Source organism: Hyperolius riggenbachi, chromosome 2 (genome assembly GCF_040937935.1).
Source record: "Hyperolius riggenbachi isolate aHypRig1 chromosome 2, aHypRig1.pri, whole genome shotgun sequence".
In the NCBI taxonomy this organism is placed as follows: domain Eukaryota; kingdom Metazoa; phylum Chordata; class Amphibia; order Anura; family Hyperoliidae; genus Hyperolius; species Hyperolius riggenbachi.
In genome coordinates, this window is record NC_090647.1 from 432,044,931 (window position 1) to 432,070,746 (window position 25,816).

At 45.1% G+C, this 25,816-nt stretch overlaps 1 protein-coding gene across 2 annotated transcripts in view; it reads right to left on the reverse strand.

The window, feature by feature from the left end:
- Positions 1-25,092, reverse strand: part of LOC137544540 (granulocyte-macrophage colony-stimulating factor receptor subunit alpha-like) — a 289,974-nt gene extending 264,882 nt beyond the window's left edge. The window contains exons 1-2 of one of the 2 annotated variants that reach the window (XM_068265635.1): positions 24,984-25,091; positions 7,418-7,623 (exon numbers count right to left, since the gene is read on the reverse strand). The gene's annotated coding sequence lies outside the window, so the exon portion shown is untranslated. Of the gene's footprint in view, positions 1-7,417; positions 7,624-24,983 lie in introns of both variants that reach the window. The other variant, XM_068265636.1, reaches the window with a different exon arrangement.
- Positions 25,093-25,816: the final 724 nt, after the last annotated feature.

Here is a 25,816-nt window from a genome sequence, read left to right on the forward strand (position 1 = left end):
CCCTGAGTAGGTTGGAGAGCTTTATATGGTGGGTAGTAATGAAATAGAAAATATAGGGACAGAGCAGAAGATAAAACAGAGAGGAAACTAGGGAGTAAGAATTATTTAGCAGTGGTAAGAAATTGACCCATTTAAGTCTGAATTTAGTTTTAATTGTTTGGGATAAGTAATGAGTATTTAGGGCTTCTAAAAAGCAAAAGTAGTGTAGTGAATGAATTACCTCTTCTCTACTGGTAAAGAATGTGTTGATCCAGTTTTTTAAGATGTTGTTTCTGGTTGCCATGAGGAAAACCAAATGGGAAATAAAAAATGTATCAAAAAACAAGAATCTAACAGGCGATCTAACTGGCGATCAGTACTTCAGGCGGACAAGGGTGGAAATGTGGTTATCAGGCCTGAACACATTTTCAGGGAGGAAGCATATAGGCAACTGTCTGGTAAAAAAAAAAATACTGTCGCAGATTGCCCTTTGACCCCATCTCTGTTTTTAAAAAGACCTTGGATAATTGACTGCATACTGCAGAGTAACAACACAAAGAGAGCAACAGTTCATGACTGTGGACTCCTCAAAAATTCCAACTATACATTTCTTGCCAAAAATACATAAAGATATACAGGCCTGGATTTACGTCACAGGAGCTTATAGGCACAGATGTTCTGGCACCCCAGACTTTGCCCTCAATGAATCTACAAACCCCCGCTGAACCACACCGGAAGTGTGCTGGCTGGTCCAGCTGTCACTTCTTCCACAACTAAAACAGCGCTCCAACTGAGCATAGGATCCCGGAGATAATGCTCCAGCAGATGACACCAATGACACCAATTAGCAAGCTCCAATACTCATGGGATAAGCACAACTAAAAGACAAAATCAAACAGGAGCGCTCTCTGGTGCATTAACATTTTATTGCTGTTAAAGCGGAATATAACCCTGCATTTCAACTTTGCTCTAAAATATTATTTACAGCATATTATATGCAAAAAGCATTTTTTTTACTAGACCAGCATTGGAAGGGTTAAACACAGAGGTTTAAAGTTCCGTGGAGAGATATGCAGAAGTTCAGATATATACATTCTATTTACTTGAATGTATCTATTGATAAATGTTACACACTCTTTGGCTGTCCTCCAAGCTCCTTCTCCGTCAGAGAGATGAGTCACATTCAACACTTAGATACATTTATGTAAACAAAATGTATCTATTTCAGCTTCGGATGCGTCTGCAGAAATCTCCAGGAACTTTAAAGCCCTGTGTAACCCTTCCAATGCTGGTCTAGTAAAAACAAAATGCTGGTTGCATATAATATACTGTAAATAATGTTTTAGAGCAAAGTTGAAATGCAGGGTTATATTCCGCTTTAAAAAGAATAAAACATTGCACTTACAAGAAGTAAATGCTATAAAAGCATATCGCCCAACATCCGGGCTGTGAGGATTCCCTTTCTCCCTCTCCTTTCTCCAATTCCCAGTGCTTTGGCCAGTAGCAGGGATGTCGAGGTGGATCTCAGACCCTTGGGGCGGGGTGGGATAGTGGGGTCCTCTTTCACAGTGCTTGCAGCATCATGACGCGTTTCGGCGTTTATACGCCTTCATCAGATGATGCTGCAAGCTATTGCACTGCTTAAATAGACCTGATTGTTTGTTCAAGGCATGCTAATAGTGGGCCGGGGTTATCCAGTGGGAGAAACTATTAGCACTTCTCATAGTGTTCCTATAAACCTTGTCCATCATAGCCAGAGTTATCCTTGGTATTAAGTTGCTAGAGTTGCCCTCAAGTATTAGGGAGCTGGAGGTGCCCCTGGCTGAAGGGAGATCTGGTCAGTGGAATGCAGAGACTCGGGTGAGTAACCTCTCATTTACACTTCGCTCAGGATTCTGCTTTGGGAAGGAGGGAGAGAGGCACTTCGGGGGAGGAGTGAGCAGCCTTTCCATCATCAGGTGCCTGTAAGCACAGGCCTACAGTGCCTTATGGTGAATTAGCCTGAAGATATACAGAGGCCACCTGGTTGACCTAGTGTGGCTGGTGTTGGAGAACTAACTGAAAATTGTGGTGTCTTTATAGAGTGCTTCCTGCAGTGACACGTATCAAGCCTCCACCCACCTGATGAACCAATTGGAGGGTACATCTTTTCTACCTGGAACTTTAATTGTAATGTGTGATGTGGAATTGCTTTACAGCAACATTTCTCATGAATTGGGACTGTTGGCCACAAAATATTTCTTATCGAAGGAATCCTTGGAAAATACTGGGATACATACTTTCCTGCTCACCCTTTCACAGTTTGTGTTGGAACACAATTATTTTGTTTTTGATGATCAATTTTACAAACTGGAGTCTGGCACAGCTATGGGGGCTCGGTGTGCACCCTCTTATGCCTGTCTTTTTATAGGGTGGGGGGAGAGGAAGGTGTTTTTTCCGCAGCTATGGACCAGTATCACTCTCACATTTTGGGGTGGTACCAGTTCATAGAGACATCATAGTCTTTTTTAATGGGGATCCGAGCACATGTGGGGAATTTATAGGAGCTCTTAACTGCAGCTGGGGACATAAATACCTGCAGCCCTGTGCTCCAGCAGTGTTGCTCCGGACCGATCCCCTGCCAGACACCCAAATTGCTACAGCGCTCATCTATATTATAGCTGACTGAGTGCAAGTAGTGGATTCCAGAACCGAAGCAGGTAAAAAGGGGAACTGCATACATAGCGGTGCCCACATTACATACAAGCAGCCTATAGCCATGACCAAATTAACAGGCGCGCCTTGCACCCTGCTTTGAATGAATTAATCTGCTTAATAGGGGCTGTGTATTGCGTGCTGGCTGAGATCAACCTTGATCTTCATGCTAAGACGCTGGCTGATTATTGCAGGGCCAGAAGGATCCCCAGGGGGGTTAGAGCACATGTGGCCCCTTTGATCTTTCCCAAGGACACTGAGTTCTGTAATACCTGGGAGAAGATCTGGAACAAGGCTTCTTATGATTCTATGTTGCTCACCATTGTACGCATACAGAAAGAGCTGCCTATCTTGGAAACTAAGATCTGTGAGTCTAAACGTTCCATTGAGGAACATCTATCCCAAGAGGAGTTTAAGGCATACATTGAATCCATTGATACTAAGATGGAGAGCTACACTAAAACCATGGAGGATGGCAAGCGAGCTAAATTTAATCGGGACAAAAACGATTATTCTTCAGGATATGTATATCCATGGCAGAAGGTTGTGTCATCCACACACCAGAAACCGCATAGACGTCCGAGGAGGGTACCACCCAGGAGACAGCCTGGTGGGGGTACCTCAGGAACTGGTTCTTCTGATGATCAAGCCACTTCTGGAGAACCCACCCCGGTTCGCCCCCAAGAAGTAGGAGGCGGAGGGGCGGCCGGCGGTGGAGGGCCAAAAGGGAAACCTCCGGTCAAGGTGATGAACCTACGCCCCAGGAGGGGCCATTGATGGAAAAGACCTTAGTGGTAAATATTTCATCTTACACTCTTACTACTACAGAGGAGAGAGTCCTTAATTTTGGACTGTCATTCAGTTTGACTAATTTTCCTGATTTTTTTCAATTGGAGCAGGACCTTTATCGTTTTTTTCGTACTGTTAAGTTAAAGAATTTTTTCAGTAATGTTCCTCCCACTAGCTCCTATCAGGATCATGACTGTGATCAAGATACTTGTCTACATTTGAAAGTCACTGGTCTACGTAATTCTAGTACTTTTAGGCCACCAAGTCATGCTCTAATTGATTCGTATATGGCTAAAGTTAGTGAGGATATGAAACAACTTGAGCGGAACTTTAAGGGAGGCCTGTTTAAAGTTAGCCATAACTTGTCTAGATCTGAGAGTATGGCACTTATGTCACTACAGAGCAATGAGGACATTGTAGTATGCCCAGCAGATAAGGGCGGGGCTGTGGTTGTAATGGACCGTGTACATTATTTTGGTGAAATAGAAAAACAACTTGCTGATCATGATATCTATGCATTACTTGATGTTGACCCTTTGCCTAGGATTCAACGGTATATCCTTAAGATCTTACAACATGCTATGTCCAATAATGTGATTGATGAAGCCTTGTTTAAGTATTTGCAACAGCAGAACCCCTCTGTGCCACACTTATACATATTACCTAAGATACATAAGACTTTGGTACGCCCACCTGGGCGTCCCATTGTGGCAGGAGTGGGTTCTGTTTTTGTCCCCCTGGCACAATATCTGGACAAAATATTGCAACCTATTGTACAGCTGGTTGATTCATATCTAAAAGATACTGGTATGTTCCTTGATAGATTACGGTCTATCCCCACCCTGGATGATGATATGTTTTTTGTGACTTTGGATGTGGAGAGCCTCTACACCTCCATCCCTCATGATGGGGGTGTAGAGGCTACCGATTGGTTTCTTATGACACACTCTGATTGTACGGTTGAACAGCGGAAGTTTCTTATTGCCTTGCTGGAAGTGGTTCTTAAGTTTAATTACTTTGAATACAAGGGGCGATTCTATGGACAACTACGTGGCACTGCGATGGGTTCGAACGTGGCCCCCTCCTATGCAAATCTTTATATGGGGTTGTATGAGGAGACATTTGTCTACCTCAACCCCCTATTCCGCCAGCATTCAGTTTGCTGGTGGAGATTTATAGACGATATATTTTGCATTTGGAGGGGGCCGCGTTCGACTTTGGACGGTTTTACAAACTGGAGTCTGGCACAGCTATGGGTGCTCGGTGTGCACCCTCTTATGCCTGTCTTTTTATAGGGTGGGGGGAGAGGAAGGTGTTTTTTCCGCAGCTATGGACCAGTATCACTCTCACATTTTGGGGTGGTACCAGTTCATAGAGACATCATAGTCTTTTTTAATGGGGATCCGAGCACATGTGGGGAATTTATAGGAGCTCTTAACTGCAGCTGGGGACATAAATACCTGCAGCCCTGTGCTCCAGCAGTGTTGCTCCGGACCGATCCCCTGCCAGACACCCAAATTGCTACAGCGCTCATCTATATTATAGCTGACTGAGTGCAAGTAGTGGATTCCAGAACCGAAGCAGGTAAAAAGGGGAACTGCATACATAGCGGTGCCCACATTACATACAAGCAGCCTATAGCCATGACCAAATTAACAGGCGCGCCTTGCACCCTGCTTTGAATGAATTAATCTGCTTAATAGGGGCTGTGTATTGCGTGCTGGCTGAGATTTCTCAAAATATCACTATACATATCTATGTCTATGAAAAAAGCAACAACTAGGAATTAAGTTGCTGATTCAGGATTTTTGCAATCAGATACTGATGACTCAAGTCACATTGGTAGTGTAGGAATTACAGCAAGTGAATCGAGGCTTAGATCAGAACATCTGAGGCCATGGCTACTGACATGGTAATGGATGAATAACTTTGCTAGAATTCACTGAAAATGAACACTTTGTATCAAACTGATCACAAAGCTGGTTAGAAGTAAAATTCTTATCTTGTCCGAGATGTGGCAAAGATATTGTTAGTAACTGACACAGCAAGACACTGCTCTTAAAAAAAAAAAAAAAAAACACACCACACAGGATCCTCTCTGAACCAACTCTATCTTCAAACATTTCCCTGGTCTTGACCAGTGCCCGATTTAGTGCAAGGCCATCTAGGCCATGGCCTAGGGCACCACAGGAGCAAGAGCACCGAAGCAGCAGGCTAAACCGGTGCAAGCTTGCAAATGCTGCAATGCAGGGAGATCAGGTGAGCACCTGACTGCGGTACTCTGCTGCTAGCCGCCTGTGCAGTGGCCACCTTGCTCTCTTTGCACATTTGCATTGTGGCCAGCGGCTATGGACTTAGGCAGCATTAGAGACGGAAAGGAAGAGGAAGCTTCTGCACTGAAGCCGAGCAGAGAAATGAGTGACACTGGTGGCTGCTGCGGCGTGAAGGTGAGCTGCCTACCCATACTGAAGGCAGGTGGGAAAAGGAGGGTTTAAGGGAGTCATCTGGCTACCTATACTGGAGGAAAAGGGGGGAGGGGGCATCCGGCTACCTATACTGGAGGGAAGGGGGAGGGTTCATCTCGCTACCTACACTAAAGGGGGGCGGCCGGTGACAGTGGCCTTGGGCGGTAAAGAGTACAAATCCGGTCCTGCTCAAGACAGTAGATCTCTGTTACATTACCAGTAACCAGAGAAGCCTAAGTAGACAGGAGTACTGACCTAATAACTGGCTGTTGAAGTAATTACTATAGACTCAAAACTCAGAAAAAGTGACACTATTGATTATTTTACAGTTCTCAGGAAAAGTGAAGTCATTTTTAATTATATCATCCTATTATCTGCTAGGATCCTTTCCTGGTTGTTGCATTCTGTCATAGCTGCTGGCTATAATTTAGAGCCAACCAACAAGGATAAGTCCAGGAGGAAGGAATGTGTCACCATCACTCAATATGTCCAAAAACACTCCAAAGGCAGTGGTATGCAGAATGGGCTTTCCAAGTAAAGGACAATGTTCAAGATCATGACTCAGGGTTGTCAGGTTGCAAGAAGGTCAAGTTCAGGTTAAAAGATACAAGATTTCCAGGTCAGGGTTAAAAATTAGGACCCAGGAGGCCAGCTGCAGAAACTTGGACATGCTAGAATCAGGCATTCAGACACCAGGGGGCATATGTACAAATCTTTGGGAAAGTTGACATGTGCATAGAGTGCACGGCAATTTTACTATTACTGTTACATTGACAAGGTAGCGTGCATTGCGCAAGTTGCGACTCTAGCGAGACCCATGTTATCTACATAACACAAGCATTATTATAGTAACCTGTGCTACTCTATATGATAGCGAGGTGTATGATTGAACACCAATTGAAGCCAGGGACCAGCATAGGGGTAAGCAGAGGGAGGAGGATGTGGCACACCTGCATTAGTCTGAGAGAGGCGGCAGGACCCTTTAAGAAGAACAGGACCTGCTTATTTATGATTAATAAACTTTATAAAGCTCAAAATCATTATGCAGCGCTGTACAATAGATAGTTATGAATAGAGGATTGCTAATGGCATTACACAGGGACTTTACTGCGTTAAATAATAGTATAGATTTCACAAAGGATTCAGGCACATCACATTTCTTTCAGGTTAAAACTCATTTTCATTCCAATAATTACCCCACACAGCTAATTACCCCACACAGGTTGTACACGTAGTTAGAGAAAGCAATCACAGAGGTTGTTACCATACAGGAGGTTCAGAGTAGGTTGATGATCGTTTTGCCGTTCTGCCACCCACCCCTCCCCAGATAAGGACTCTCTCAAGACCATTTATAGCTTGGCATCTCCAACTCTTATATACAGTAGTTACTGAGCACTGGCAAGTCCCCCATTCTCTACTACCCCCAGAGGGCATGAGTACTATTTACAAATATTTCCCCATAATGAGAAGTAACTTGAACGGTAACTCACCCCCGTTGCCCCCTGGTCCAGGCTCCTACTCATGGCGTCTCCACACCATCCTTGTGCTGGTATCGTTTGCTCGTTCTAGTACTTCCACATCTGGAACCTGGAGCGCATCTCTGCGCTTCACAGACCCGATCTGTACACTTCAGATGCTCACCAGCACCAACTTGTGGCAAGAAATGACAATGACTTGCCAGCACCCCTATACAAAACTGAAAGAGGACATACAAATAGTTTAAATTAAATAGTGAATAACATTAAAATTGTACTTAATATACCCTAAAAGACGCTTGTTTGTGCTCAGTGTGTCTTTATATTGTACACACAATTATTTATTATTATTTATTTATTTATTGTATTTATAAAGCACCAACATATTACACAGCACTGAACATTAGTTTAGGCTACAGACAATATTTAGGGGTGACATACAGCAAAATGACAATACAGGAATACAAGAAAGACCAGATCATGCAGCACAGTATGAGTTCAAGGTAATGCTTAGTCACTGGAGGGGAGCATGGAAATTAGGCAAGTTAGGTTCACTCAGATGCATAGCATGGGTTCACAGTAATGGAGGTGCATGATCAGGTAGGACACAGAAGGAGGAGGACCCTGCTCAAAGGCTTACAATCTAGAGGGAGAGGTAAGGACACGAAAGGTAGGGGACCAGAGTTCAGCTGTGGGTTTAGAGTACTTGTGAGGGGTAGTAAGGCCAGAGTGAAAAGGTGAGTTTGAGGGCCTTCTTGAAGATGTTGAAGGAGGGGGCTGCCCTAATGGGTGGAGGTAGGGAGTTCCATAGTGTAGGAGCAGCTCTTGAGAAGTCCTGGAGGCGTGCATGGGACTGGGTGATGCGGGGGCGGTTAGGCAAAGTTCATTGGAAGAGCGGAGTGAGCGGCTAGGTGTGTACCTCTGAGTAAGATTGGAAATGTAGGTTGGACAGGTTTTGTGGACAGATTTGTAGGTCAGACACAGTATCTTGAATCTGATTCTGGACTGGATAGGAAGCCAGTGTAGGAATTCAAGGAGGGGATCCGCCGTGGTGGAGCGATGGGAGCAGTGGATGGGAGCACACAGTGCAGCACCCCCCCCTCTCCCCCAATCCTATTCAATGTGCTGCCATCACAGGTTAAAATGCCCTCCCAAAAAGCACAACCTCCTCATTTAGTAGCTACTTTACTTCCACCATTGCCCCCCAAAAAATAACAACCACATGCAGCATATCATTACCCCCAACTGCCTTAAAGGGCAGTCAGCCCTCCCACAGCTTGGCCATCATTGGTGTTCAGCCATGGGCTTCGGAAATGCACAGTGCCTCCAGTCCCTTCTTTCACCAAAGACCAAAGATCTGCAAGCATGAGGCCTTTTCTCCATGCTGCATTCTCTCACGTTCTATCAACCCAGTGGCCTACTTTCCTTCCCCAATGGTATGCAGAATAGTGATACAACAATAAACAATGGTGCGCAGATTGGTAAGGATAGAATAGAAGATGAGTCACTGAGTTTATATGGTGGCAGAGAAGAGCACACAGGGAATAAGGGTCCGCGATATTAGGCTTGCAATCTAAGGGGTGGGAAGAGGGACACATGGGGAGATATACCGTATTTTTTGGATTATACGACGCTCCTGACCATGAGATGCACCTAGGTTTAGAAGACCAAAACCAGGGGAAAAAAAAATATGTAGTAAACCTGGTGCATCCATGGTGGAGGGGAATCTTGTGGATTATGCCCCCATTGTACCTCATGCCCCCATTGTACCTCTTGTGTCTCCTTGTGTCCTCCTCTGCCCCCCTTGTGTCCTCCTGTGCCCCCCATGTGTCTTCCTCAGTCCTCCTTGTGTCCTCCTCTATGTGCCCTCTGTGCCCCCCTTGTGTCCTCCTCTATGCCCCTTTGTGTTCACCTGTGTCCTCCTCTGCATAGGCACAGTACAGGGAGTCCATGACATTGCGGTGGGTTGAAGGTTCATATTGGCAGGCGTTCACTAGTCAGGAACTCTCTGCATTTGGGCTATAAGACGCAGTGACTCTTTTCCCCCACTGTTGGGGGAGAAAAAGTGAGTCTTATAGTCCAAAAAATACAGTAAGTCCAAGGGAGGGTATTGGAGCTATGAATGTGGTGGGTCAGCGATGGTAAAAAGATGGGTCTTTAAGGCATGCTTGAATGAGTTGAAGGTGGGGGCAAGCTTGATGGTGGGGGTGGGGGGTTTAAAGTAGGAACTACTGTAGAAAAGTCCTGGAGATTTGCCAGTGAGCAGGTAAGGCAAGGGGTGAACATCTGTAGAGTTTTAGAGGAGTGGAGAGATCGGGTTCAGGAGTATCTCTGGATGAGATCTGAGGTGTTCGAAAGTGAGGTATGGTGGGTGGACTTGTATGCCAGGAAGAGCAGTTTAAAGGAGTACTGTAGGGGGGTAGGGGGAAAAAAGAGTTTAACTTACCTGGGGCTTCTAATGGCCCCCTGCAGACGTCCTGTGCCCGCTCAGTCACTCACCGATGCTCTGGTCCCCGCCACTAGTTCACTTCCTGCACGGCTGCGTCCTTGCTCCCGCTGATGTCACATGGAGCGTACTGCGCAGGCGCAGGCCATACTGCGCCTGCGCAGTATGCACAGGAGCAGTGGTTGTGAGACTTTAAAGTCGCAAATTCCAGTAGTGAACCGGCGGCGGGTACCGGAGCATCGGTTAGTGGCTGCGCAGCACAGGACATCTGCAGGGGATCAAAAGAAGCCCCAAGTAAGTTTAAATCTTTTTTCCCTCTACCCCCCTACTGTACTCCTTTAAATTTAATTCTGATGGGGATAGGGAGCCAGTGAATCAACTTGCAAAGTGGGTCAGTTGAAGAGGAGCAATGGGAGGAGTGAACAAGCTTGGCAGCCGCATTAATAATGGGTTGCAGGGGTCTCAGAAAGAAATTCAGCAGTGATGCATTGTGGGAGACATCATATGCTCACTTCAACTTGAATAGTCACAAATACCTTCAAATTTCTGTTTTGCTTAACTCTATTCAGAGAGGGAGAACAATTCTAGCTTAGCCTTTTTCTTTCACATTTTACTTTGTAAATTGAATGATTTTTGCCCTTTGTTGTCATCATATTTTATTGATGTCACATATAATGACATTGTCACAGGAGCCCTAGTGGTCAGACCGCAATTAGCCTTCTAAACGGTGCCAGCGCACAGATCGTGCGAACTCTGGTCGCAGTCAATGCGCAGGAACCGTTAAGAGATAGCCGCAGACAAACCAGAAGGGAGCCTGTGAGATACGGGTGATTACAACTTCACACACTGGTTCAGGATAGATCTGCCACCACCGCGGTTACCATGGGACCGAGGAGCCCACTGACTGACTAATCCTGCGAATAAAACGGTTAAACACACTGTATTCTGTCTAGCTGACAACAACCAAACAGTAGCATCTCTTCAGAGACCCGGGATCAGTTCTGTGTGTGCTGATAAGCAGGGTAGCGGAACAGTGAATGACTTGGAGGAAGTCTTTTATTCACAGCAATATAAATAATTAATATATACAGACAATTATTAAAATCAACAATTATTAAAACAGTAATAGCCAGTATAAAAATAAAAGAAGGGAGAAAAATACTTAGTTCCTGGAAAGATGTCCTTTTTGTGGGAAGAATCTAAGTTCTTGGTTTCAATCAAAGTTCAGAGTTCAGACCAGGTGGATGCCAGCATATCCTCAAGCTGGCACGGATGAGTTCAAGATGTTTCAGGGTGGAGGACACTGAGTTTGGGTCCTCTGCCATTCTTATGCCCCTAATTCAGTAGGAGGGAGTGAGGGCGGGGCCACACACCCCCTTAGAACATGAGATGAGTCCTCCCCTTGTCCTGGGGACCAGAAATCATACCTTAACCATATATGGGCTCTATCTCACAGAACCGTACAGGTCAGGGCAGATTTACTAATATTTTCAGGTCTGCCTCGATGTACCCAGCAGCCTGATACCAAACATGAGGGGTGGGACCCCTGTGGTATCATTAGGGCACTGTTGAACTGCCTAACTGGCAGTCTTTACCTCAGAATGTTCTGAAATGTTCTCAGAACCAACGCCAGGCAGGGCCCTCCATGCTCAATGCTCTGTTAGTTTGGAGGGTTTGCCAGCCTGGCAACACAGAAAATATGACACATATAGCAGTTTATGGAATATGATCTACCTCTGGGATTGATAGCAGGTCATTCCTAGGTGAGGTCCTTTTGAAGCTGGCAGCAGCAAGCCACATGTCGGCTCCCCTGCTGGGGGAAGGAGCCAGAGGGTCTGAGTTGTCCCACTCTAGATTGCATCTGTCATAGTGCTTGTCACCTATACCTGAAGGATGGGCCATCAGCACAGCTTGAAGCCAGGGACTCTCTGCAGCAGATTAGGGCCCAGGCTCATTAGCATATCAAAAGAGCCATCCTGCAGTTAGGCTGATGCTATCTCTCTGCTGAGAAAAGATTCAGCTGCTCCTACACACTCAACCCAGATTCTATCGATCTGAAGCGCAATCGATAAAGAGAATCGAGTGCGATCGCTTTTTCTTCACGGGCGGTTACAGGATGCGCCTGCGGCCCCGCAACCGTCCGTGACAGCACCCCCTGGGGAGAAGGCAGATAGACATGCATCAGCAAGATGTGTGTCGTTGCCGCTAACCTGCGATATCTGATCTAGTTCCCCGTTGCAACGGGATAGCCCGTCGGCGTTCTGGTGTCGGCTGCCCGCTGCGTGTTGGCCAACCTGGCTGACGGGTCTCGGCTTGCCGGTGCGGCGGGAAAACCTATTGGAGCCTGTGGCTCGGTTCCCCTGGACCGGTCGCGGTCTGCTACCCTCAGGTTTGACCCGACATGGACCGTTCTGGACAGGGCGTTTGCACCACTGCAGTCGGACGTGGTGTCTGCCGGGACTGCTGCCAACGGGCAGTGGGTTGGTTAGGTCAACAGCCAGCCCACACAGGGTTCCCCTGCTAAGTGGCTGTGGACCTAAGTGGACCCCGCGGGAATCCCTGGACCTTCCCAGCTCCTGACAGACGGCACATGCCCTGCAGTAGTTCGCTACATCCCTGTTCATCTGGGGCCAATAAAACTGTTTCCGAATACCGGCAAGTGTCTTGCGGACACCCGAGTGCCCTGTCAGAGGATTACCATGTGCGGATTTCAGCACATGTCCCCTGAACGCACTCGGGACCACAAGCCATTTGGTATTCGCGTGGGATCTACCTGTAGGGGGCTGTACAGACTCACTGTACAGTCTCCCACCTTCCCAGTACACCTTGAAAGCGGCCCCGTCTGCGAGGGGCTCAGCGGCTTGCTGCCTGAGCACCTCCAGGCTTGGGTCACTTTGTAGTGCGGCTGAGAATACGGCGCTGTCAGTTTCAGCCAACTGGCTCATGTCACACGAGGCCAGCGGCTGAAAGGTCTCATCCCTGCGGTCAAAGGAGGGGGAGGAGGCCGGAACCCCCTCCACCTGTTCTGAGCTCGGGTTCTGAGCAGTGCAGCTGCGCGGTACACTGTCAGAATGGCACAGACGGACATTACTCAAATCATCGTTGCATGCAGTAATGACATTGACAGGTATAGACATTTTTTCATTACAGACAGGTTGTACAGTAAACTCAGGTACAGTTACAGCATCATCACAACAGACAGTCTGTACATCAAACTCAGGTGCCTTTGAAGCAGGCACTATTGAACCGGGTACCCTTGAACTGGGCACATTCAACCCACCTCCCCCTGGTGCTCCCCCAAGTGTATAAAGTACCTGGGGGTGGGTGGAGAGTCCGTCTCCTTCCGTGAGTGGCAAGGCGGTCGTGGCAGGTTCATAGTAGGACACAAGCTTGCCCAAATCAGTCCCCAGCAACACAGGGACTGGGAGATCCTTCATAACCCCAACAACCCTTTCTTGGATTCCAACCCCCCAATCCATCTTCACTCTCGCGTGGGCTATGTGAAAAAGGGTGCCCTCTACTCCAGTAAGGGCAAGGGATCGGCTGGAGCTGATGCTCTCCTTTGGCACAAGGTGTGAGTGAACTAACTTGATGTCAGCTCCGGTGTCTCGGAATCCGGTGACAACTTGGCCGTTCACCCTAACAAGTTGCTGCTGGTCGGTTCGGTCGCGGATTTCCTTTCCGCGGGCAAACAGGACAAAATCTGATGATCCAGGCTGTGGTTCACTGGCGGGTTGCCTCTGCTGTGGGTGAGGTATAGGTGATGCAGATGATCCAGGTGCTGGTGGTGTCTGTCTCCGCTCCGGACAGTCGAATTTCATGTGTCCGGGCTGGCGGCAGTAGTGACAGGTGACCTCTCCAGGCGCTGCAGGCCTGGGTGCAGCAGCTGCGCTGGGTGGCCTCTGTGGCTGACGGCTCACAGGGGCAGGAGAGTCTGCCAGAGTATTGGGCTGACCTCCTCTCCAGCTGGATGGGACAGTTCTGCAGGCATCAGACACCCGGGTAGTTGCAAAGGTCTCAGCGAGGTCTGCAGCGACAGTTGCGGACGCCGGCTTGCGCTCCAACACAAACTGTCGTACCTCAGCAGGGCAAATGTTCAGAAATTGTTCCAGGACTATCAAGTCCTCCAGGACATCATAAGACCCTTTGGTGAGGCCTAGAGTCCACTGGCGGAGTGTGATGAGCAAGCTGCTGACCACATCTCGGTACGAATCAGAAGACTTTTTCTGCCAGGCCCTGAACTTTTTCCGATAGGCTTCTGGCGTCAGCTGGTACTTAGTAATGATAGCGTCTTTTATAGTAGCATAATCATTATCCTTCTCCGCAGGCAATTCTGCGAAGGCATCAAGCGCCTTGTAGCGCAGCAAAAGTGTCAGATGTCTGGCCCACTGGTCTTGGGACAGACGATACTGACAGCATGCTTTTTCAAAAGATCGCAAAAACAAGTCAATGTCTGTGTCTTTCTCAATATTAGCAAATTTAAATTTTGCACTTACGGGTGATGCAGCCCCTTCAGCAGGGAGGCTGGGCGGAGAACTCCGGCTGGCCTGTTGAACTTTTGCCAGGTTCAGCTCATGCTGTCGTTGGAGCTCCCGTTCCCTAGCAGCCGCTTGCCGTTCTGCAGATTGGCGTTCCCACTCCTCACGGGCTTCCATGTACTGCAGGTACTTTTCCAGGTCAGTCTCCATCAGCTTTTGTAATGCCTGCTGCATTACCGGGTCAGCACCCCTGGACAGTCCAGTACTGGCCAGTTCCGGGCGAGTACTGTCAGAAACTCTGGGATTGGGGTCCATACTGACAGTCTCTATTGTATCTGTTGCAACAGGGCCTGCAGGATGCTCAACCTCTGTACGCCTAGGATCTTCAGCCTCTGGTTCCCCTGGCCTTGAGTCAGATGGGTCAGCGTCTACCTCAGCAGACACATCCAGCTCCTGCAGTTGCTGGGTATCCCATTGAAACAATTCCGCTACCAGGTCCTGTTGTTTCTTGCGGCCGACATCAATGCCTCTCTCTTGGCAAAGATTTTGCAGGTCCGCCAGGCACATTTTCTTGTAGTTCCCGGACATTTCCACGCCAAATAAAATAAAACTTTTTTGGGGAGGGGTACTGGCTACACAGTCTCTCTGTATATATAAAAAATATACTGCCTTCCAGCTACACCAACGAATTAGTTCGTTTCCTGATAGCGCTAGCACTATCTTAGATACTTTCAGCACAACACAGGTCCCAACCGCTGCCTAACACTGTCACAGGAGCCCTAGTGGTCAGACCGCAATTAGCCTTCTAAACGGTGCCAGCGCACAGATCGTGCGAACTCTGGTCGCAGTCAATGCGCAGGAACCGTTAAGAGATAGCCGCAGACAAACCAGAAGGGAGCCTGTGAGATACGGGTGATTACAACTTCACACACTGGTTCAGGGTAGATCTGCCACCACCGCGGTTACCATGGGACCGAGGAGCCCACTGACTGACTAATCCTGCGAATAAAACGGGTAAACACACTGTATTCTGTCTAGCCGACAACAACCAAACAGTAGCGTCTCTTCAGAGACCCGGGATCAGTTCTGTGTGTGCTGATAAGCAGGGTAGCAGAACAGTGAATGACTTGGAGGAAGTCTTTTATTCACAGCAATATAAATAATTAATATATACAGACAATTATTAAAATCAACAATTATTAAAACAGTAATAGCCAGTATAAAAATAAAAGAAGGGAGAAAAATACTTAGTTCCTGGAAAGATGTCCTTTTTGTGGGAAGAATCAAAGTTCTTGGTTTCAATCAAAGTTCAGAGTTCAGACCAGGTGGATGCCAGCATATCCTCAAGCTGGCACGGATGAGTTCATGATGTTTCAGGGTGGAGGACACTGAGTTTGGGTCCTCTGCCATTCTAATGCCCCTGATTCAGTAGGAGGGAGTGAGGGCGGGGCCACACACCCCCTTAGAACATGAGATGAGTCCTCCCCTTGTCCTGGGGACCAGAAATCATACCTTAACCATATATAGGCTCTATCTCACAGAACCGTACAGGTCAGGGCAGATTTACTAATATTTTCAGGTCTGCCTCGATGTACCCAGCAGCCTGATACCAAACATGAGGGGTGGGACCCCTGTGGTATCATTAGGGCACTGTTGAACTGCCTAACTGGCAGTCTTTACCTCAGAATGTTCTGAAATGTTCTCAGAACCAACGCCAGGCAGGACCCTCCATGCTCTGTTAGTTTGGAGGGTTTGCCAGCCTGGCAACACAGAAAATATGACACATATAGCAGTTTATGGAATATGATCTACCTCTGGGATTGATAGCAGGTCATTCCTAGGTGAGGTCCTTTTGAAGCTGGCAGCAGCAAGCCACATGTCGGCTCCCCTGCTGGGGGAAGGAGCCAGAGGGTCTGAGTTGTCCCACTCCAGATTGCTTCTGTCATGGTGCTTGTCACCTATACCTGATGGATGGGCCATCAGCACAGCTTGAAGCCAGGGACTCTCTGCAGCAGATTAGGGCCCAGGCTCATTAGCATATCAAAAGAGCCATCCTGCAGTTAGGCTGATGCTATCTCTCTGCTGAGAAAAGATTCAGCTGCTCCTACACACTCAACCCAGATTCTATCGATCTGAAGCGCAATCGATGCAGAGAATCGAGTGCGATCGCTTTTTCTTCACGGGCGGTTACAGGATGCGCCTGCGGCCCCGCAACCGTCCGTGACAGACATGTTGCCGCTTATTGACTTCAAGGATAATCAGATTAAAAATCTACTGAATATTGGAATTTAGAACCAGTTCAGCTTAACAGACCTCAAACCAACTGAGGCAAGACAAATTCAACCAACACTAGGGTTTTATGACCAAAGATATTATGCACTTGTTGCCTGACCATCTAAGTACCACTTTTATTTGCTTCTAGACTAAAGGTGGCCACACCATACAATTAAAAGATCCAATTTTTTACCAATTTGATAATTTTGATTGGTTGTCCTTAAAAATCAAGAGCTTTTCTTTGTTTTTCGATAAGTCCGTTCGAATATTCTGGTTTTTTTTTTGTTTGTTTTTTGGGGAGATTGGCCATGATGGAAATTTCACACTGATTTTATCAAGAACTGTATGGTGTGTGATGGATTGTCAATTATTTGATGTACAGGATCAGGTCAATTTTTTCTGAGCTTTCAATTATTTTATTCATGATTGGGGGAAATTAAACATAGGTGTGTGGTACATTGATCAGATTTTTTAATTATTACAATCAGCCAGAAAAAATGATTGCTATTCTTGAATTGAACAGATATAAAAAACAACAACAATATATGGTGTGTGGCCACCTTAATGGCATGTCTGAGAAAATTGTAATTGTCCAGGCAGGACTTTGCATCCCTGTGGACAAGCACCCAAGAAAGAGTGCTACAGATTCCTTTTATAGTGCTATTGAGATTCCCCTTACTGATGTAAGTGTGTGGATGTGCTATTCTGATATTTCTATAATTAAAGCATAATGCTTTAGGGATCTATCATACTCCTGAGGCTGGCACCTAAGCTGACATACTTATTGACCATGAGCAATGGATTGCAGACCGTCATCTATTTGCCAACACAGACTCTGTCTAATTGTAAGCACAGATCCTGGTCACACAAAGTTCTGTATCAGTCAAGGTGAATTCCACTTCCTGAGGATCAAAAAAGTGTCCCAAAGTCTAAATCTGCACTCAGCTCCAATCCCTAGCACCAGTGGCATAGCTAGAGATTATGAGTCCCCATAGCAAAACTTTCATGGGGCCCTCAGATGAAGCCACTCTTGAGAAATGCCACCTGCCCCTACCCTATGGATATGGGTTGATTGAGCAATTTACATTCTTGTGCAATCTACACTGTACATAGTTCATGGCCACTTAGACAAAGTCAGATGGTAGAGGAACACCTGGGCCCCCTCTGTTTCAGGGCCCCATAGCAGCTACTATGCCTGCTATGGCTATTGCTACGCCTCTGCCTAGCACTGATGTTAGCTATTAGTACCCCCCAATTAAGAACCTGGTGACTGATGTGTAGCCCTGCTGGCAACTGGGTGAACAGAAGTAGTAGATTTACAAATCAAGATCTCTTATCATGTTAAAGCAGAGAATGTAGCTGTACTGATGTGTCAACTTTGCACAAACGTACAAGTAACTCTAAAGGCTCATACACACATCCAACGTAATGCACAACCAACCACACAACATGACCAACCATACAACAAGTTTTTTACATGACAAGTACGTAATAATAATACTCTCTTTATTTGTATAGTGCTTTTCTTCTGTCGGACTCAAAAGCACTTGTGAGGCAGCCATTAGAGCGCACTCAGTAGGCAGTAGCAGTTTTAGGGAGTCTTGCCCAAAGAACTCCTTAGTGAATACGTGCTGGCTTACTAAACAGGAAGAGCCGAGATATAATCCCAGGTCTCCCACGTCAGAGGCAGAGACCTTAACCATTACACTATCCAGCCACTACACACATGCCAACCAACTAAACAACCAACTCACCTAAATGACAACTCAGCTAAATGACAAACTGCACAACATGTCTGCATTCAAAAACAACAAAGTTGTTCAAAATACTTGTACACACATTCCAACCTGCATGATAGTTAAGCAGATTGATCCTCCGATTGGATCTGGCAAACAACCTGTTATCAGTTGGTCATCTGGTTGTTTACCAGCCGTACATACACCCAACATATCTCCAACAGACAAGTTTGGAAGATAGTTGGACAGATTGTTGCTAGGTGTGTATGAGCCTTAATACAGTTCCAGTATATCCTTTTTAATTTGTTACTGGAGTTCCTCGTTAAAATGGACGTGTATTAGAAAGATTTTGGAGGCACCATTCTGATTTTGTTATAAAAATGCTACATTTCTTTCTGTAATATTGACTCTTTGGCTAGAAAATTCCTAAAAACCCTTTACAACCTAGCTCCTTCTTATTTAAATAACCTTCTCTCCAGAATACAATCCTACACACGCAATCTCCTCTCTACTATACTAACTAATAATATTCTCCTGTCTTCCTCCCTGGTCATCTCTTCTCACTCCCGGTTACAAGCCTTATCTCAATCCTCTCCCCTCCTTTGGAACTTCTTCCTTCAGCACATCCGTCACTCACCCACACAGTGTCCTTTTAAACTATATCAGTTGCTGTCAGTTATAACGGAAAGGACAACTAATGTGCAGTCCAGTATCCATGTTTCCCTATGGCCTCTTTCATACTACATGCTGAAAAACTGATGCTTTTTCACAATGCACTGCTATGGAAAGTTAAAAGGCATTAAAATGCCACACATCACAGTGCATTAAAATGCATTAAAGAAACTCTGAAGCCTCTTAAAAATCCTTTTTTTATTAAACAAACTTGTTTAATACATTAGCCCTACCTCAGCCGCAGCATTCCCGCGTCTGTAAACTATCTAAAACCCCCCTAACGCGCCCTCCCTCTCCCCTGCAAAATCCACGACTTTCTTGGTCGTGGATTTTGCTGCCCTAAGCTCTTCCGTGTGAGGCAGGGCTATGGGCTGCAGCCCTGCCTCACACGCGTCTGTCAGCGGCGGATCTCCACCTCTCCCTGCCCCTCTCAGCAAAGGAAGACTGAGAGGGGCGGGGGAGAGGCGGTGATCCGCGCTGATAGACGCGTGTGAGGCAGGGCTGCAGCTCATAGCCCTGCCTCACACGGAAGTGCTGCACGGATCGCCCCCCGGGGAGTTAGGGGGGGTTTTAGATAATTTACAGCCACAGGAATGCGGCGATTTAGGTAGGACTGATGTATTAAACCGGAATGTTTAAAAAAAAGGATTTTTAAGAGGCTTCAGAGTCTCTTTAACCACTTTACCCCCGCCCGTACGGATTTCTCCGTCCCTTTTTCCATCCTTTAACCCCCAGGGACGGAGAAATCCGTACTTTGCGCACTCCCGCCGCTGCCCGCGCTCCCGCTCGTAAACACGCCACCCGCCGCTAGTAAACACGCCGCCGCCCGCTCGCCCGGAGATCAATGAACGGGAAAATCCATTCCCGTTCGTTGATCTAAGCCCCGCAATGATCCGCTGCTCTCCGATGGGCAGCGCGATCATTGTGAAAAGATACAAACTTACCCAGCCTCCAAGTACTTGGAGGTCGCATTAAAACAAAAAGTTACTGTGGCCATCTTGTGGCCAAATAGTAAAACTACACCCTACACATTTTTCACATACAAATAAATTACTTTTACACAAAAAATTAACTCATTGCCTCCCACACTCCCAATTTTTTTTTTTTTTGTAATAAAAAAAAAATTAAAAAATGTACAATAAAAAAATATACATAAATAGTTACCTTAGGGACTGAACTTTTTAAATATTTATGTCAGGAGGGTACAACACTGTTACTTTATAAACTATGGGCTTGTAATTAGGGATGGACGCAAAACTGAAAAAAATGCACCTTTATTTCCAAATAAAATATTGGTGCCAAACATTGTGATAGGGACATAATTTAAATGGTTTTATAACCGGGACAAAAGGGCAAATACATTTCATGGGTTTTAATTACAGTAGCATGCATTATTTAAAAACTATAATGGCCGAAAACTGAAAAATAATTAATTTTTTTCCCACATTTTTCCTATTTTCCCATTAAAACACATTTAGAATAAAAAAATTCTTGGCATAATGTCCCACCTAAAGAAAGCCTAATTGGTGGTGGAAAAAACAAGATATAGATCGTTTAATTGTGATAAGTAATGATAAAGTTATAGACGAATGAATGGAAGGAGCGCTGAAAGGTGAAAATTGCTCTGGTGGTCAAGTGGTAAAACCCCTCAGTGGTTAAGTGTAAAAGGGCCCTTTTCCTTTTTAGGCGCAATTTGAAAGCTCACCTCTTCAGGCAAGCATACTCTCCTACCTAGGACACTTCAGCCACTGGCCACCATTTTTACCATCTCATACCTTCACCTATTGTCCTATCCCTTAAACTTTTACACTGTAAGGGCTTTTGGCCAGGGCTCTCTTTTCCCTTCTGTCTCTCAATGCTGTGTATTATGCACACATAGCTTTCACCCCCCGTGTAAAAATCTGTAGTTGATTCGTTCAATGCATCAGCTGTAATCCACCATTGTCTTGTGTTGTTAACTGTTGTATTAATTATTTTGTATTGTTATAAAATGTATTCTGTTGTAAAGCACCACAGAAGATGCTGGAGCTATCTAAGTCAATAATAATAATAATAATAATAATAATAATAATAATAATAATAATAATTTCCGAGTAATTAAATAGATCATTTGCTTTGTCTTTCCTATTCTGCTTATTTGTTGTACCTAATATTGTACTACTAAAATGGGTGGCAGTACATCAGGCTACCTAATACTAGCATTAGGGGGTGACATCTGGATACTCAGTAATACTACTTGGTGGGGGGGCACATCTAGCTACCCAATACTACTATTTGGGAGGTACACATGACATGACTACCTAATGCTACTATTTTGGCTACCTAATACTACCATCTACCGTCCTTGGGACAGACCTAACTACCTTAAACTACTACCTGGGACCATGCATAACTTTCTTATACTGTCAGTTGTGCAGCAGGCATATCTACCGAGCTTACCTCACTGGGGTGCACTCATAACTACCTCCAAATGCTACCTGCATGACACGTGTGGTTACTTAACACTGCTATCTTGGGCACTCATGTGACTACCTAATACTGATATCTATGGGCACATGACTACTTAGTCTTGTATCTGGAGTGCTGGGACATCTCTCTCTCATCTTTATTTTTTTTAATCTGGAGGCATATGGATATTTCATCCTTTTAGTAGCTGGATAGTGTACTAGAAAAGGGCACTGCCTCTAACATGGGAGACACTGACTAATAAGGAGTCACTAGCTAATACTTCCTAACACTGCTATTAACTACTGAGCACACCCCTAAAGGCTGCAGCTCTCAAGCACTTTGAGTCTGCCAGGAGAAAGCGCTAAACAAATGTCGGAACTATTAATAGTATGGAGGCACATGGCTACTTGTTTTTTATTTTAAGGGTTGGGCTTGGGGGGATTATCTACTTCATCCTTTTATCTGGAGACACACAGCTCCTTAATTCTTGTCTTTGGAGGTGGTGCTTGTCTTCTTCATTTTTGTTTATGCTCATCACAACGGTTACTTAATTTACATATCTTGGTGCTCAGTGGTCACTTAATTATGGTGCCTGGGTAGTCCAGATGCTTAATTGTGGTATCTGGAGCTGCACAGCTGTCTGGTAACTGTAGTGCAACCCACAGCCAGACTGCCTTTTCAACACTAATGTATTGAGGTATGCCAATAGCTGCTGGACTGAGATTTTACAACATACCTGACTAAGGTACAGGAAGGCAAAGGCATTGCTCTACCTTGGGCCCTCTATAGTCTCTTTCCAGGTCTGATTTTACTTTAATAAGTGAAAATAACTCATGCCTTCTGAGTCAGTCCCCTGCAACAAACATGCAGATCTCTGTTAGGCAGTCACTACAGCCTTCATGGAAACTATTGAGCAGAGGCATAACTACAAATAATGGGGTCACTCAGAAGTTAGAACTATACATCCCACCATAAGGTTTCCATGGAAAGATACAGAGGTGGGGCATTCTACAGGTCCAGTTCCCCCCGTGGCTGCAGAAGCTGACCCCCAGAGTTATGTCTTTGCTATTGAGGCAATAATCCACCAATGCTCCTGGGCTAAAATCACTTTTTTGGAGTATCAAGCATAGTTTGTAATTTCCTCAATCAGAGGTACATACAGATTACAACTGAACTAGCTGGACACAAGATCATTGTTTTCATTAAATCACCTGAGCCTACAAATATCTCTGCACCACCCAGTTTGTGTAGATTTTCCTTCCTAAACTTAAGCACATCTTTCATAATGACATTTTTACAACTCGCCCAAATTAGCACGTGCCTCCCAACTTTCTAAGGTGAAAAGGAGGGACACTTTTAAGCACACTGCACGAGTATATCTAGCCAAAATACATGTCCTTGTTTACACCTTCATAAAGACTGCCACTCAGTCACAATGCAACAAATTCATGAGACATCACTGGGCTTGCTCACATCCGAGGCCTCTTTCACAGTGGGACGTTGCGTTTGATGCGACGTTAAAGTCGCACAACATTCCCCGAACGCAGCGCATGTAGGTTATGAAATTGGACGTTATTTTGCACAACGTTATGTGTCTCTTGGTTTGCCGTTTTCGTTGCATACTGATGGAATAAAAACGGCGCATGCGTTACATTTAAAAAAAAACAAAAAACATTACTGAGCATGTGCAACACATATAACGCAGCAGATTTATTGTTAAACGCACAGCATGCAGCACTTTCTAAATATTGCTACACGTTACACGCAACGCAACGTGTGCACTGTGAATGTCGCACAGACTTTGTATTGCTGTGCGTTAGTCTGTGTTATAATTGTTTATAACGTGCGACTTTAACGTCCCACTGTGAAAGAGGCCTGAATGTGGTTCCCACATACGGGAAAAAGCTAGCTGCCTGCAACATAATATTGCACATTGCATGTGATTCCCATTGCCCGCAGTCAGCTGACTGTCGATAACATTTGGTTAAAATGTGCAATACAAACGTAAGATAGTCCTCGGAAATCTGTGGTCGTTTTCTGCTGATAAAAGTTGTGAACTCTCTCTAAAGTTAAATACACTCCACCTGATGGGTCCGGTGCCGTCCCCTTGATGACGAGCGTTCGGCGATTCCTCTTCCTGCTCGCGACATCACATGACGTTACATGACGGCACAGGTCAAGTGATCGCGGTACTTTGCACGGAGTCTTCAGGGTATTTAAAGATCAGATTCTCAGTGACAGTTGTTTTCAAACATATGTCGCTAAATGTCGTCCGCGTGATCGTGCAACTGTACCCATATTGAGAAATTGCGGAAATGACCGCTCATCTCTCATTTAATTGCCGGTCGTTGTAAAAATTGTGTGGTGGGTACGGGCCTTACGACCCCTTTTACACATAGCAGAATTCACATGCGCTTTGCATTTTTGCGAATCCGCATTTGCTGCTGCACATCTAAGGGCACATTTTCACTTCAGACAGTGTTTGCCTTCGGGTACAGGGATTTGCATGTGTGACATGATTTTTTTTACTGCATGCTCTCCGTTTTTACACGTGGGAAACAGTGTAAATTGCGCCAAGTGGAAACAAGCTCTTACGCCATTCAATGGCATCACATTTGACGTTTGCAAATTTTCTGCAGAAAAAAAATCCTAGATGTATGTTTTTTTTTTTCCCCACGATAGACATGCAATTTGCATACAATGCAAGCCAATTGTGTTTTTTTGTATTCTAAATGCAAAAATTCACGATATGCGAATATGAACTTAAGTAGATACAATTCCATGTAAATTAACTTCGTTGGTATGCATGGAAAAATGGCAATGCAAAGATTCTCATAAAAATTGTGAAAAAAAAAAAAAAAGAAAAAGAATCAAAACCAGAAAAACACAGAACATAGAGTTGCAAATATTAAAAAAAAATGCAGAAAAAAACAGCCAAAAATTGTAGGGATAAGTGCTCTATATTTATATTAATAGGGTTAATAGAAGTTAATAAGGCAATCATTTAGACTTGATATAAAGATTAGCACATTATAGTAACTTTTTAGAATACAAATATATTTATTTATACAGATATATACATTGGCCCCAAAAAGAGGGAGATTAGAAGAGGAAAGGGGGACAAGGGGATTTGTAAAAAAAAATGGACATTTTTTGGCAACATAGCACACTCTGTGTAAAAATTTGTCTGAAGCCATTTATCAAAATATCAAATAGCCATCAAATATAAATAAGCCTATAAATAAGTAGAACAGAAATTCTCTCTGTGTAAGGGTGACCAGCGAGGAATTATGATACAATAACCAGCTTGATGCTCAGATACTAAAATTTCCCCCCAAAAGCAATGGGATTCATGTTATATTGTTCATTTTTTCTAACAACTAAAAAAGCTGTTTTGCTGAGCTAGAAACAGTCAATTCTTATCTTTTTATCTTGTGGGGAAAACAAACATTATTTCAGCAGCTCTATTATACGCAAGCTCAGCAAAAACTGCAAAGGAAGTAAGATAGAAGGAAATGTTTACTTACGCTGTTACACAAGCAGCAAAACCTGGGAGTCCCCCACCTTGCTGTATGTGAGATTGTAAAGCTGGGAGCTGCATGTTCTGCCAAAGACAGTCAGTGGTTAATGGAAGCGAACTTCCAAGTGACAGGAGAAACAGGAAGAGGGACAGAGGGTGGAGTCTGTATCGTGCACAGATGAACACATAGTTGTTATACGTATTATTTTACGTTATAATTTATACCACTGTAAATTTCTGGGGGGGGGGTTGTTTGATTTTCATTTTCCTGTCTATTCAGATATAAGCACTCACGGTTGATTTTCCAAGGTTGGAGAACACTGGAAAACACATGCACACACACACACACACACACACACACACACACACACACACACACACACACACACACACACACACACACACACACACACACACACACACACACACACACACACACACACACACACACACACACACACACACACACACACACACACACGTACACACACACACACACACACGTACACACACACACACACACACACACACACACACACACACACACACACACACACACACACACACACACACACACACACACACACACACACACACACACACACACACACACACACACACACGTACACACACACACACACACACACACACACACACATATATATATATTGCATACACAGAGGGGCTGCAGCACACAACAGCAAAAACAGTGACAGGGGCTCTTTGTCACGCTTTAATGCGCTTAGGTCCGGCGGCTCCGCGATCGCGATTTGCGGGTAAAATCTTCGATTCAGCACGATTTGCACTTGTGTTTCCAATTCAATAGAACAAGAATTACAG